The 13,223-nt window shown below is 38.8% G+C and overlaps 1 protein-coding gene across 1 annotated transcript in view; it reads left to right on the top strand.

Annotated features, from left to right (window-relative positions):
• tafa5a (TAFA chemokine like family member 5a) overlaps nucleotides 1–13,223 on the top strand; it is a 229,258-nt gene that overhangs the window by 61,316 nt on the left and 154,719 nt on the right. The gene's annotated exons all lie outside the window — the stretch shown is intronic.

Below are 13,223 nucleotides of genomic sequence, written 5' to 3'. Positions count from 1 at the left end.
GTGAAAAGTGGTAAACCCTTCATATGTCTTGGCTTGTATAATATGTGGAGCTTGCAAACAAGCACTTAGCAGAAATACTCCATATCCATTTGTTTATTTGTCTTCGAACCATTTCCTTCTATACTCAGGTAATGTCCAAGACGTTTTCCTTTGATGTATTGCAAAAATAATTTACAAATAAAAAGACCAAAATTCAGCACTTGTTTCCTATTTCCAATTATGTTGTTCCTGTGCAAGCCAAGCCTTCCCAGGTGCTGTCTACCATTCACTACTGATGACACACAACCACATATGTGCATACAAACCAACCCCTTGATTTCAGTATGTCATTTCATAGTTTTAGGTAGAATATCAGAATATCAGTGTTAATAAATTACGTGTTTTTGTACACTGTGATTGATGTGGCACCACAGCTAACTGTATTTAGTTGAATTATGTATGTAGACACAAACACGCCCACCCTTCTCAATTCATTCAATGCCAGACGATTTTCTCAAATTGGGAAAGCCGATGGCAGCCAATCTTTGATTTATGAAGGCCAACAGAAAATTTTGTTTTGTGGCTATTCTATTTAAGAGAGTACTCGGTTGGTTTGGACACATGGAGAGGATGGATGAGGAGCGAATGTTGAAGAGGATTTACAGAGCAGAAGTAAATGGAAGGAGACCAAGGTTGACGTGGATGGATGTTGCTATGAGTGCACTGCAGGAAAGAGGTCTAAATATAGTGGAAGCTAGAGCTCTTGTTGGTGATAGGAATGAGTGGAGGGGTGTTGTAAATGGATAGTGGGCTGTTTAGACATGTTCTAAGGGATGGGCAGGGCACCTGTATGATGTGGCAGGGGTAAACCAGTGAAAGCTGTCGGGCCCTGCTGTTGAAGAGAAAAGTGTGTTATGTCACCCTGACCCGAGTGGCATGGCCGCTTTCTTGTTTCCCGTTTCATCTGGAGGGACGAAAGCATGACCAACTTGGGTGCCGAGGTGCTTAACTTGTTTGGGTCTTTAGGATTTTGGGTTTGCCATGATCATTTTTTTTGTGTGTGTTTTCTGCTACTTTTTCCTTTTTTCTTTATGTATATGTGTTTGACTTGCTGTCCGTCACCTCTCTTGAGGGATATAACCAATGTAGATAGATAGATAAATACATGTAGGTAGATACAAACACACCCACCCTTCTTAATTCATTCAATGCCAGACGTTTTTCTCAAATTGGGAAAGCCGATGGCAGCCAATCTTTACTGTTTTGACTGTTATTCAGGCATGAGACCTATCAAGAGAATGCTCGGACGATCATTTTTGATTAGAATACAAGGACATATTTAGCTATTACCATTGTTTGGCAAACAGCAGTTGAACATTGCTTAGTTTATGGAAAATACTAATTTCCAAGAAAGCTTCTGAGTAACACATCTTTAAGTAACACATTAATTTCATTTATTTGTTATAAGCTGAGGTCAATCATGGACAATCCATCGCATCCACTACACAGCATTATCTCCAGACAGAAGAGCAGTTTCAGCGACAGACTGCTGTCACTGTCTTGTACTACGGACAGACTGAAGAGATATTTTCTTCCTCATGCCATGAGGCTCTTTAACGCCACCCGGCAGAGTAAAGGCCCACATTAAACCACACCACCTACATTGGATATTACCGAATCTTACTGCAATATGTATTCTGTGTAGCACTATTTAGTTACTCTATATAACACGCTACAGTGGGCATTTGCACGTCACACTGGGTATTTGTATATTGTATTCTTTTGGCTTCATTATTGTACTGTTCTCAGCTCAGGGATGCTGCTGGAAATGTGAATTTCCCTTAGGGGATGAATAAAGTATCTATCTATCTATCTATCTATCTATCTATCTATCTATCTATCTATCTATCTATCTATCTATCTATCTATCTATCTATCTATCTATCTATCTATCTATCTATCTATCTATCTATCTATCTATCTATCTATCTATCTATCTATCTATCTATCTATCTATCTATCTATCTATCTATCTATCTATCTATCTATCTATCTATCTATCTATCTATCTATCTATCTATCTATCTATCTATCTATCTATCTATCTATCTATCTATCTATCTATCTATCTATCTATCTATCTATCTATCTATCTATCTATCTATCTATCTATCTACCCCCAATATCTAAACAATGCTTTCCATGAACACACGGCTGCTTTCCGTGCAAAATAACATTGTATTGCAGGAACACTGAACTGATGCATTAACTATGCATTAACGATGCATAAACCTTGTAAGAACCTTTCAGCGCCCAATGTTTCCGGTGAAGTGATCACACGGTTTTGTCACAATGGCGATCTCCTTCCCTCGGGCGAACGCGTTCCTGCGGACGTGCACGACACGTCAACAGTCTGGCTTTGTCATCTTTCTTTGAAAGCAATAAGCTTTGTTGAAAAGTTAACTGCCTATTAGAGGGGTGTCCAAACTTTTCAGAAAGCGGGCCGGCTTCGGTAAGCTGGATATGTGTGAGGGCCGACTATTCAGCCTTGCATACTTTAAACAGTCTTTAAAAAATTTACCCAAAGGTTGCAGTGCTTGGTGATCAACGTTAGCTTGCCTTCGTAGCATTTCATTTGACTTGCTGGGTCTCGTTAAAAAGCGCTGCTGTGTCGTTAAAACAGCTTACAGTTGCTTTACCTTTTTAGAGCGTTTGTTTCCATTTAGCTTGTTGCAGTCAGAATATTTTGTCTGGCAGAGCCTCTTGATATTATATTCTTTGAAAGCTGCCACAGTCTCTTGACGAATAAGGCATACACAGTTATGCTGGATTTCGGTGAAGAAGTACCATTTCCACTTGTCCTGGAAACGGCAGCCATCGGTCAATTTCCCTTTTTAATCAACAGTTGCTGTGTCGGATATGGGATGTGATAAAATTCCTTATAGAAAACTAAGGACATGGTGGCCAAATGGCTACTGCCATCATCTGGTGAAATTGTGATTTTTTTAACCTATGGTGAGTTCATGAGGGTTGGAAAGTAGAAAGACTGGTAAACTGAGAGCTTTGCTGAGCTCCTTTTTCAATGTAAAGGTTCGGTACAGGGTCTGAATAATGGTGATTTATCATACTGAAATTATTCTCAGAGGCTTAATACTTACAGATGAGCAGTGCTATACCATTTATAATATTTTTTTTAAATACAGCAAGAAAACTTATTTTTTACGTTTCAGCACAGAGCTTCTGAAGATCTATTTATACGTTATGGCATTGAATGAGTTAATTGCTGTTTTCACCGTTGTGTTGCTGGTGGATCGAAGGAGGAAACGTTAAAGAACAGAAGTAATTGGGGTTTATCTGTTTTTTTTTAAAAAGCGGAGTAATGCACCTTGTTGTAACGCTATTTGATATGTTTTTTAACATCTTAGAGTATTCGTTCCTGCCAAAAATAATTGCGTTCCACAAATACATTCCTCTGTAATGCATTACTCCCATCACTTGGGGTCCGTCATTGCTTTTCCTTCTGGAAACGGCTGGAGATGTTAGAAGCTTAGCGGCGGGTTCCGGAGGGGGGGTGAGTCGGCCACTTGTTGTTTGTGAGCCGAATCTGTTTCATTTCCTGTAATGAGACTTAATGAAACACACGCCTCGTCTGCGTATGTGTGTTTACGCTCGATAAATAATTAACAACAGAAGAACTTTGTTTTATTGTGTCAGCGTGAGTGACAAGGATTACAATTAAAAAAAGAGAAGGGGGCGTCGAGGGTGGTTGGCTAATTAATAATGCACGTTTTGAAGCTTGCTTTCAAACACTTGGAGTTATTTGCCTGTGACTATTTCAATTTCCATGAATTTATTTCAGATACGCAAAACATCAATATTTGTGTCACACGTTATACCCTTGAGAAGGTAAGAAACTTGACAGGAATGCGTAAGGGACCTATGAGAGAGACTGCGGGTTTCAGAAGCAAACAAATGTATTTATTATATAACACATTATATTATTTATTCCCTGCAGAAGACTATTTTACATGCCAATCAAAATAGTCTTTCTTTAAAAACGATTTGGTGGAAAACTACCAAATTTGGGTCAACTGTTACTTAACGTAAATTGATCCAACCTTCTGGGTTCTTACGAAAAGGGAAAACACCCCAAAATGGCTTCATAAATACCTTAACAAACCCAAAACATTACTTCAAAGGGAAATTGTGTATTGTTTAGCTCCTCTTGGTGTAAAAACATGTTTTCATAAAAAAAAAAAAAAAAAAAAATCAATAATGATATTAAAAAAAAACAACAAAAAAACTTTATACCATTTAAGGGTGATTTTTTTTTAAAAATAATCAGTAGGTAGGACATTTTGAATTTATTTTGCATTGAATGAGGCTCACCTACAGATATATGCTAAGATTGGCTGTCACCTTGCTGCTACGGGTACTCCCAAAACCCAAACACCTTGTTATGATTACCGATGTGTATCACCTGTGCCCGCTCACTTGGCGCCAATCGCTGCGGGCTCTGATTGGCTCCCTGTCCCTATTTAAACCCAGTACTGTCAATCCCCTGTTGTCAGTCTGTCTGTGACCCCCTGTTTATACAAAGCAAGCCTTTTTCGACCCTGACTCCCGCCTGACCCGTTTTTGCTCCTGTTTGTCTCCGGCTACGACCTGCGCAGGCTTTCCTCTTTCTTTCAATAAAACTTGTGGTAAACCTTACGCAATTGGGTCCTGTTTCCGTTCTGGTCCTGACACACCGTGTGCAAGGCTGGGCAAAAAAAAGAAGTAAGTAGAAGTAGTGTTTTTTTTTTACTTTGAGTGAGTAGAGTTTGTATTACCTTGGACTTTGTTTTGTTTTTAATTAAATTGTCTCGTCATATTAATATTCTCAAAAAATTGGTTCTTTTGGTTGTTCCCTTTAAAAGCCCACCCCACCCAAAAGAGGGTCAGTTTGTACAAACAGACTAAACAAAAAGTTAGCTACCCCTTAGAAAGTATGTCAATTTGTCAAGTCAAAAACAGGGTTGATGGTTTCTTAAAAACAAAACAAAAACAAAAAACAACAACATATATATCAACAAATTCGGAGAAGGCACACGCATTGTAGCCCTCGCCTAGGAACATATCTGTAACCAATCGAAGAGCACGACAATTATCAAGAATAAGGAAGTAATTGAGTTCACCAAGATTGATGAAAATGTATGAGACATGAAAATGCGCGCAAGTGGAAGGTTTAAAAACAGATTTATTTTAATCGCCTCACCCCTTTGCATCCATCCGCTAACTCCACAGTACCAACTCAAGTCACATCACACCAAAGGAAAATCAAATGTCATTTTCCTTTACATTAATATGTGTTAATAATGTAATTTCATACTTAACACATATATTACTCACAATATAGTTTCAATATTCTTATCTTGGTTGCAGGTGTTCAGAAAGCAATAGCGAATTACCATAGGTTCCTATGGCAATTTCACTTCGCGCTCTCCTTTCAAAACTGGTTAATCTCGTAACCGGGGGTTAACTATATCACTGTTGAAAATTTGTCATCATTGTGAAAGCTCAACTTTTTTTGTGGCTCTCTTGTAAATTTTTCACAGAAAACGCCAGCTCTCAAAAAACGTGGGAGGTAAAGTGAATCGAATCAAACGCGCCTTTCTCATGGAAAAGTAGTTTACAGCCGTATATCGCCTTTAAAATCTTTATGTCATCGTAAAAGAAGCCAAGTTATGGACTCACAGATGCTGACCGCATATTTCCCAAGCACACAAACATATTGCAGGAAAAGTTCAAACAATATCGTCCTGAGAATCTCAGCGGTCTTCCTTTGAATAGAACGAATTATGAAAAATTCATTCAATTACGCCCCCCTCTCAATTTTGGTGGGAGTTTATTCTGAGTTCACACGCTCCCCCATCAAACGACGCTCCTCCAAAGAAAGCATATAAATGTCTGCCACCTCAATTTTTATCTCTGATTAAATTGTGGGAACATTTGCGTCGGACACCTTCGTGGACGTTTGCCTTATGTTCCGGCTTTTCCCTCTGATTAAGTCTTTGCAGATTTATGGGCCATAGGAAATAATGGGAAACACAGTGAATGTAGGGGTTTGAGGCCATTACTCATGGCTTTTATTGGCGGGGTCTCGTCCTGGCGCTCGGCCAGTGACCTGCAAAAGGACGAAGGGAGACACGCCTCCTCTGGCCAACAGTAGCGGGAAGAACAGGACACGCTTTCAAGTTGCTAGGATGAAGATAGAGCTTTATTCATTTTCCGGTGATGCAGAGTTCCAAAAAAATGTCTGTGTGGGAGGAAAAAGGATTACGAGAAAATAAAGGATAATATTAAACATGGCGTCTAGACGGACCCACTAATTCCGAAATATGAGCATCGCCCCCTCCAAAAAAAAAAAGAGTTGAACCAGTGTTTTTCAACAGGTGCGTCGGACCCAAAAGTAACTCAGAGATCCATTTTCAGTGGGTCGCGCGCTTTTGCCTCAACAAAATAATCCTAAGAAGAAAAAGCACAGCGTCAATTACCCTCCTTTACAGTAGTCGGAGATCATGCCCTGCTCTGGCTCTTTTCCCTTTGACAAACAATTAGCACTGTCCCAATTGTGTTTGACAGGGTATGCTTATGATTCTTTAATTTAGTTTATTTTAATTCATGTTTCTATTCATAATAATGGGTCCCAAGAAAGGAGGAAGGAAAAGTAAAAAACAGCGACAACAACGATCGAGTCTAAGGGCCCGGTCACACAGCCGTTTGCGTCTGTATCGCGGCTGAATCACGACCAGAAATTTCTGCCCGTGAAGCAGACGCTGTTGGACGCTTTGAGATCGCGATACAGACGAGATACAGCCTTGCTTTACACGCGGCAAGAAATTCACACGCGGTTGGCCGCGCAAAAAAGTTTTGCGCTGCTCAAAACATTAGACCACGGGTAACCGCGGGCGGCACACGTGGTACACACGCGGATATGACGCAGTACAGACGCGGAACGACGTGCTACGGCCGCGGCCAGGGCGTTGTTGGACGCGGAATTTTAGCGGGTAATCGCGGGTGGAGCACGGTCATAGCACATTTGTTCGGCGCCTGTATCGCGGCGTCATCACGTGAATTAGCGTGCGTAACGCGTGTGACGGTCAAACGCCTTTCTCCGCGTATATTCAGCGCGATTTACCGAGCACACGTCAGTTGTGCTCGAGACGTCAAGGGGTGAACATGGATTCCCGTCACAGTAGTGACCTCGTCTTAATCCATCTTTATTTCTTTACATTTCTTTTCATTTCATGACAAGACAATAAAATAAAAATGAAAAACTATTACAATAATAACATATTGGCTTCTTCTTCTGTGCCATAGCTTGATATCTTGATCTTCACGGGACTGTGTTTTGAGCGGTTATGATTTCTACAGCCCGGCTCGGCAGCTTTTATACCCGTGGTCCACACGCGGAAAGGACGTGGAACTGACGCGATGAGGAAGCGGAACAGCTGCCGGCGTCTGTTTTGCGGGCATACCATGGATGAACAGCGGGTTGGCGAATTTTGCGCATTTTCCACCGCGGGCAACCACGGGCAAAAAAAAAATCGCAAAATTTTACCCGCGATACAGACGCAAACGGCTGTGTGCCCTAAGAGGGAAATGGTGTTTGAGCTTCTGCCACTGAAGTGCTGCTCAAAAGGTACACTAAGTCACTGAAAATGTTTTATATTTTTAGCGTACTACCAGTAAAACATTCTTTATTACCTACATGATTAAATCATTATTTTGGTTTACGTTCAGGTTACAGTGATGTTTTGGGTATGGATTTATTTTAGTATGTGGCATTTTAAAAGCAGTTTTAAAGGGTCACTTTTTTGCGATATAGGCGGATAAGTGAGTATACATGGTACATTTTGGTTTTGGAGGGGATTTTTTTTTTAAGGTGGAAAAATGTATCATATCTCGTTTAAACTGCACAATCATTTCATTTAATACTTTTGAAAGGTGGAGTATCGAGTCTGAACAGTTGAAAACCACCGGACAAAACCTCAAGTTAAAACGTTATATTTTAACATACAGTAAATATTATTACAGCCTACTAAAAAAATCATGCCATGTTTTTTGATAAGATTGTTGTTATTTTACTTGCTATGAAGAGTGCTTATAATGCTAGGTTTGGTTCATTTTGACTATTAGGCATGTGCAAAGAATAATATGTATCTTGCCAGGGTTGGTTTATTTTGGCTATTGAAAACTTGCAAAGAGGAATGCTTATAAGGGTTGGTTTATTTTGACTATAACAGATTGGTTGTGATTAATATAATTGTAAGGCCTGGCTTGTTTTATGTGAAGTCACTGTTTGTATCAGTGTCAATGTTGGCCCATTCCCCTGTATTTTTTAATGTTAACAACCTTTAGAGTTTATTTGGTTTTTGTAACCTAGGATATTTTAAAAAAAAAGAAAGGGCTCAGGGGAGAACCTTTAGAACAGGTTGGATTTTGTACATCATAAAACTTGTAGTTTTACTTACAAACTTAAAATGCAATAATGTCTTCCCTCCCTATTTTGAGTGTGTGTTGAACTATAAACCTTTAAAAGTCAAACAGGGTAGTAACAATTGGCCACCCACTCCTGTTCAGGAAATAATATCTTACTTTGAAGAAAGGAAATAAAGCGATGATCTTAACAAACAGAAAATACAGTACCAGTCACGACAACCAGAAAGTATTAATCTCCACTTAGCTGGAAAAGAGGAATCCCATCAAAATGGACTACAGGGATATAATTGATGGGAGTAAATCTTTAGTTGTTAGCATGCTTTCTAGGGTAATATTAGACTTTCTGTTTCTTTGCATATCTTAGCTTCTCCACCAAATGGCCACAGGGCTATTATTTTGGTTTGTAACCTGTTAGGAATTAAACTATATTACAAATGTAGCGTTTATCAAATTGTTCGAATTAGTTATTTGACTCCATTAACCAAACACAAACTTTATTCTCCCAACAATGCATGCTTGTTTCTTAATTTTAGGGAAACATATTGACAAAAGACAGATTTTTTCACACGGGGGCAGATTCATTTTCTTAAAGTATTTATTAAGTGAATTCCATCGAATTTAGCCGAATTATTGTCAAATTGGTCTAATTGGTCTAATTAGTCTTTGTCGAGGCTCCCGTCTCTTGTCTTTGCTCCTGTCTCTCTCTTCCGTCTTAAGTCTTTTTGACACGTCGGGGCATCGGCCACCCCCCATGGGCGGACCAGGAACTCCCCACCTCGTCTGACCTGTGCGTCACGTTTTTCTGTAAACATCATTCTTGTCCAGGCCACACTGACCCCAAGCCTTCCATGTGAAAAATCCCCACTGCATTCAGCAAATGTAATTTGTATTATATTAAATCCCTTATAGTCAATCAAATAAAATAAAAAATCCTTCAAACCTCAGCTTAGCTTTAGCACCATATGGTCTGCCAACATAGCTTACCTTTAACATCGCTTAGCTTTAACACACATGGTCAGCCAGGATACCTCAGCCATAACATAGATTTGCTTTATCACAACATGGCCCACCAACAAAGCTTGGGTTTAACATAGCCTAGGTTTAGCACCACATGGACTTCCAAAATAGCATGGCTTTAACGTAGCTTAGCTTGAGCACAATATGTAATCGGGAAAAATGGATCACAGAAGTTTGTAACCCCATGATGCACTACAGCCGCAATACAGAGGGATATCAGTACTGTCTATTTGAAGGTTGACCTATACTCCAGTGCAATTATAGTCTGTGAGCTATGTTACTTTTTTAAAGGGACAATGTGTATTATTTAGAGCATCCTAAATGTAAAAAATACAAACATTCAAAGAGACTGGACAAAAAAATTGAGAGTATAATCGTGCATTTTGGTCGCTTTGACTCTCCAAGTTTCGTATTCTTCTTTGAGCATTATAGCTCTTGTTTTTGATTGCACTACAACACACAGCAACATCTTTTGGTGGAAAAATGCCTTCTGTCCTCTTAAAGAACCGTCCAGCGTGACATTCTTAAAGTACATGGTAGTATTGTACTTATCCATTGCTATTTATTCTGCTCTATGCACGTGGTTTGATTTCTGGCTATAACCATCAGTGATGACAATCTGCACACTGATGAATAACTTAACAGAGGAAGCCTAATTGCCGCTAGGTGTTGGCAAAGGCGTGTTATAAATATTTCCTCTCATTTGCACAAACTGCTGGTGTCACTTTGACTCGCTGTAACTTCTTGTTAAGTGTCAAAACCACCGTGCCTATCAGCTTTGAGAATCTCTCATTGGCACCAAACGTTGAAACTTTGACAAAGTACTATATTTAGCCGCTCCGCTGGGTGTGTGCTACCATACGCTCGTTCTATAAGATCCTGTTTGACGTGCACGCTGAACAGGATGATTCCCGCCTCCGAATCCTTGTCCCAGTCAACTCTCTGGACACATCACAGGTCCCCCATTAAAACGGGTTTTCTGGCATCTGAAGCGTGCAGTTTGGCACTAAATAGCACAGACTGTTATCAACTAATTAGTGTTCGTAGCTGCGGAAGGGAGGGTTATACGCCTCGTTTTGCGGTACCATCACTTGTCGCCCGCCTCATTTCGAAATGCACACAAGTGGGCACACGACTAAGCGCCCCGAATGAGTGTTATTGTGGAAAAATGGCTGACCTACAAAGGCAAATTTGCATGTTCTGCTTTAGCTTTAAAAAGCATGCAAGGGGTATAAATACGCAGGAACAATTGCATTTGTTTTGCACTGCAGGGGCGGGATTATACCAGCTATTGTTTGCCTCCGTTGCATGCTTTGCTCTATATTTGGTCGTCCTCCAGTTACAATGCTTTCAAGGCATCTTTTTGAAAAGCTTTTTAAGAATTTCCATTCGTTGTACGACGAGATTTGGGGCTAAATATGTGAGTTGTGTTCAGTCGATGATAAATCATTTTGGATTGTGCATTGCCAGTCCTGAGAGGCTTTCCCAATGTGAAGAAGCAGAAGTGTATGCATTTTTTTGTCTGAATGTATATGTAAAAATGGATTTCCAATAGGGGAGTTTACACTTCTGGAGAGGATACTATTTTGCAAACTGTTTTAGTTTTCATGTTTGGAAGTCATTCACTCCCATTGTTAAACGTAGTTTCTGATTATTTTTTTTCAGCACAATTTGGGGGAAAAAGCTTTAATCCTTAGTAAATGGTTAGGTTCTTCTATTTTTGATATTGGACACTTGCAAAGCAGATGTCTTAGGATGCCAGGTTGCTATTTTGACTATTATTTTGCATTATTATCTATTGTTCTGACTATAACATCATTGTTGCTATCGCCCAATCATATTGCTGTTCTTTAATTTCCATAGACTTTAGAAAGGATCTGCTAATGTAACCTCGGATATGTAATAAAAGAAAAGCCTGACAGGAGAATCCTCCTTGCAAGTTCAAAATCTATTAATGTCTTCTCTCTTCATTTTATGTGTCTACTAAAATGTAAGCTTATCATGCCTCAAATAGCCCCTAGCCTAACATATTTTTGTGCTCAGGTATAATTTGTTTTTATTTATTTTTTTTGCCTCAAAGTTTAACATTAAGAAAATAAAGACCCCTTTATATAACGCTTAGTAGATCCGGTTAAAAGTACCAAGAAGAATGCTTCTATGCTTTGTTCTATACGTGTTCGTCTTCCAGTCACAACACTTTCAAGGCATCTCTGAAATATTTTTTAAAGAATTTCCTGACATTGTATGATGAGATTTTGGGTTATATGTTTTTAGTCGGTGATGAATCATTTTGGATCGTTTACTGAGTGAAATGTTGATGCCGAAATCAAGAGGCTTCTATATTGTTACTTGAATTCTAATTTAAAAATGTTTCCACATAGGGTTAAAATAACGTTTTCCCCTTCAGGAGATCTGGCTCAATGGACCAAAAAAGTGTCCAGTTTATTACTTAACTTTTTATATCAACATTAATTGAGGGACAAGAGACAGTAATATGAGCTTCAGTACTTCACATTCTCCTCTTGAGTTCAAAGTGATCCCTCTTGTGTGTTTTATTATCAAAGTTTGGTGAGAACCCTGATTACTTGAATAATTCATATTAAGGGGATACAAAGTGTATTTACCAATTTTGAAAAATTATCTAAAATATATCCCACAGGTACAAAATTATGACAAAATACATGGACAAAACCATTCTGTTGGGCATCAAAAATCTGGTACCATCTGGTCACTACACAAATACAAATATTTGGATAGTTTTGTACCATTTTACATTTTCAAACAGAAAAATAAAGAAGAAAGACTTATCCTTGGTGCCACAAAACGATATTTTATATATGTATAGGGCTGTTCTTAGGTAGGGATTTTCCAATACCTCTCTACTTTGGGTTTTATTTCCATCATAGCCTGCCCTCTTAATAAAACAGTGATTGTCAGCAATTTTGGTCTTTACACTTCTGATTTTAACGGATTTTGTTCTGTATCTCACTTGTGCCTGGAACATTCTGTAAAAAAAACCTTGTTTTACCCGTCTCGCTACATGGATATAAACAAACACACAGAGGAACAAAAGCCGTTCCTATCCAGTAAAAACATTTGACCAAAACACGAAAAACATAGCAATATAAAATTATGCAATGACCTCAGAGAAATTCCAAGAGGTAAGTATGTAGCATTGTTAGCGGAAGTTGCTAGAGAACACATTGTATAACAGAAACCGTTAAAAAGCCACTTTTTCATACAGTGGTACCTCGGTTCTCGACCGTAATCCGTTCCAGAACCCTGTTCGAGAACCGATTTGTTCAATCACCTAAATCAATTTTCCCATTGAAAATAATTTAAATCATTTTCAATCCGTTCCAACACCCTGAATGCTTACCATGAATGTTTAACGTAATCATGAAGCTAACCCAGGTTAATCGTACGTTCGCGTTATCGTAATCTTCCGTACGAAAGATTACGCTAACATGAACGTGTAAAAATAAAATAATCAGGTCGTTTACAAGTCATTTAGCACTTGGGTCTCTACAAGTGGCTAGCGCTTCTTTGGAAAGGGGGCTCCGTTCCATTTATTGTCCTTGTAAGTTCCTAGTCTACCCTTAAGTTAATTATTTTAAACTATTGTTTTACTGTATATGGTACTTTTTAATGATCTTATCTCTATATTTATCTTATATTTGATTTGATTTTCTATTTTCTTTCGCATTTAAATTGTTTTTTTGTTGTTGTTTTTTTGTTTTTAT

Source organism: Urocampus carinirostris, chromosome 11, assembly GCF_059441175.1.
Source record: "Urocampus carinirostris isolate Australia breed hairy pipefish chromosome 11, RoL_Ucar_1.0, whole genome shotgun sequence".
NCBI classification, from domain to species: Eukaryota; Metazoa; Chordata; class Actinopteri; order Syngnathiformes; family Syngnathidae; genus Urocampus; species Urocampus carinirostris.
The sequence above is the reverse complement of the archived record's forward strand: the minus strand, read 5'-3'. Positions and strand labels throughout refer to the sequence as shown.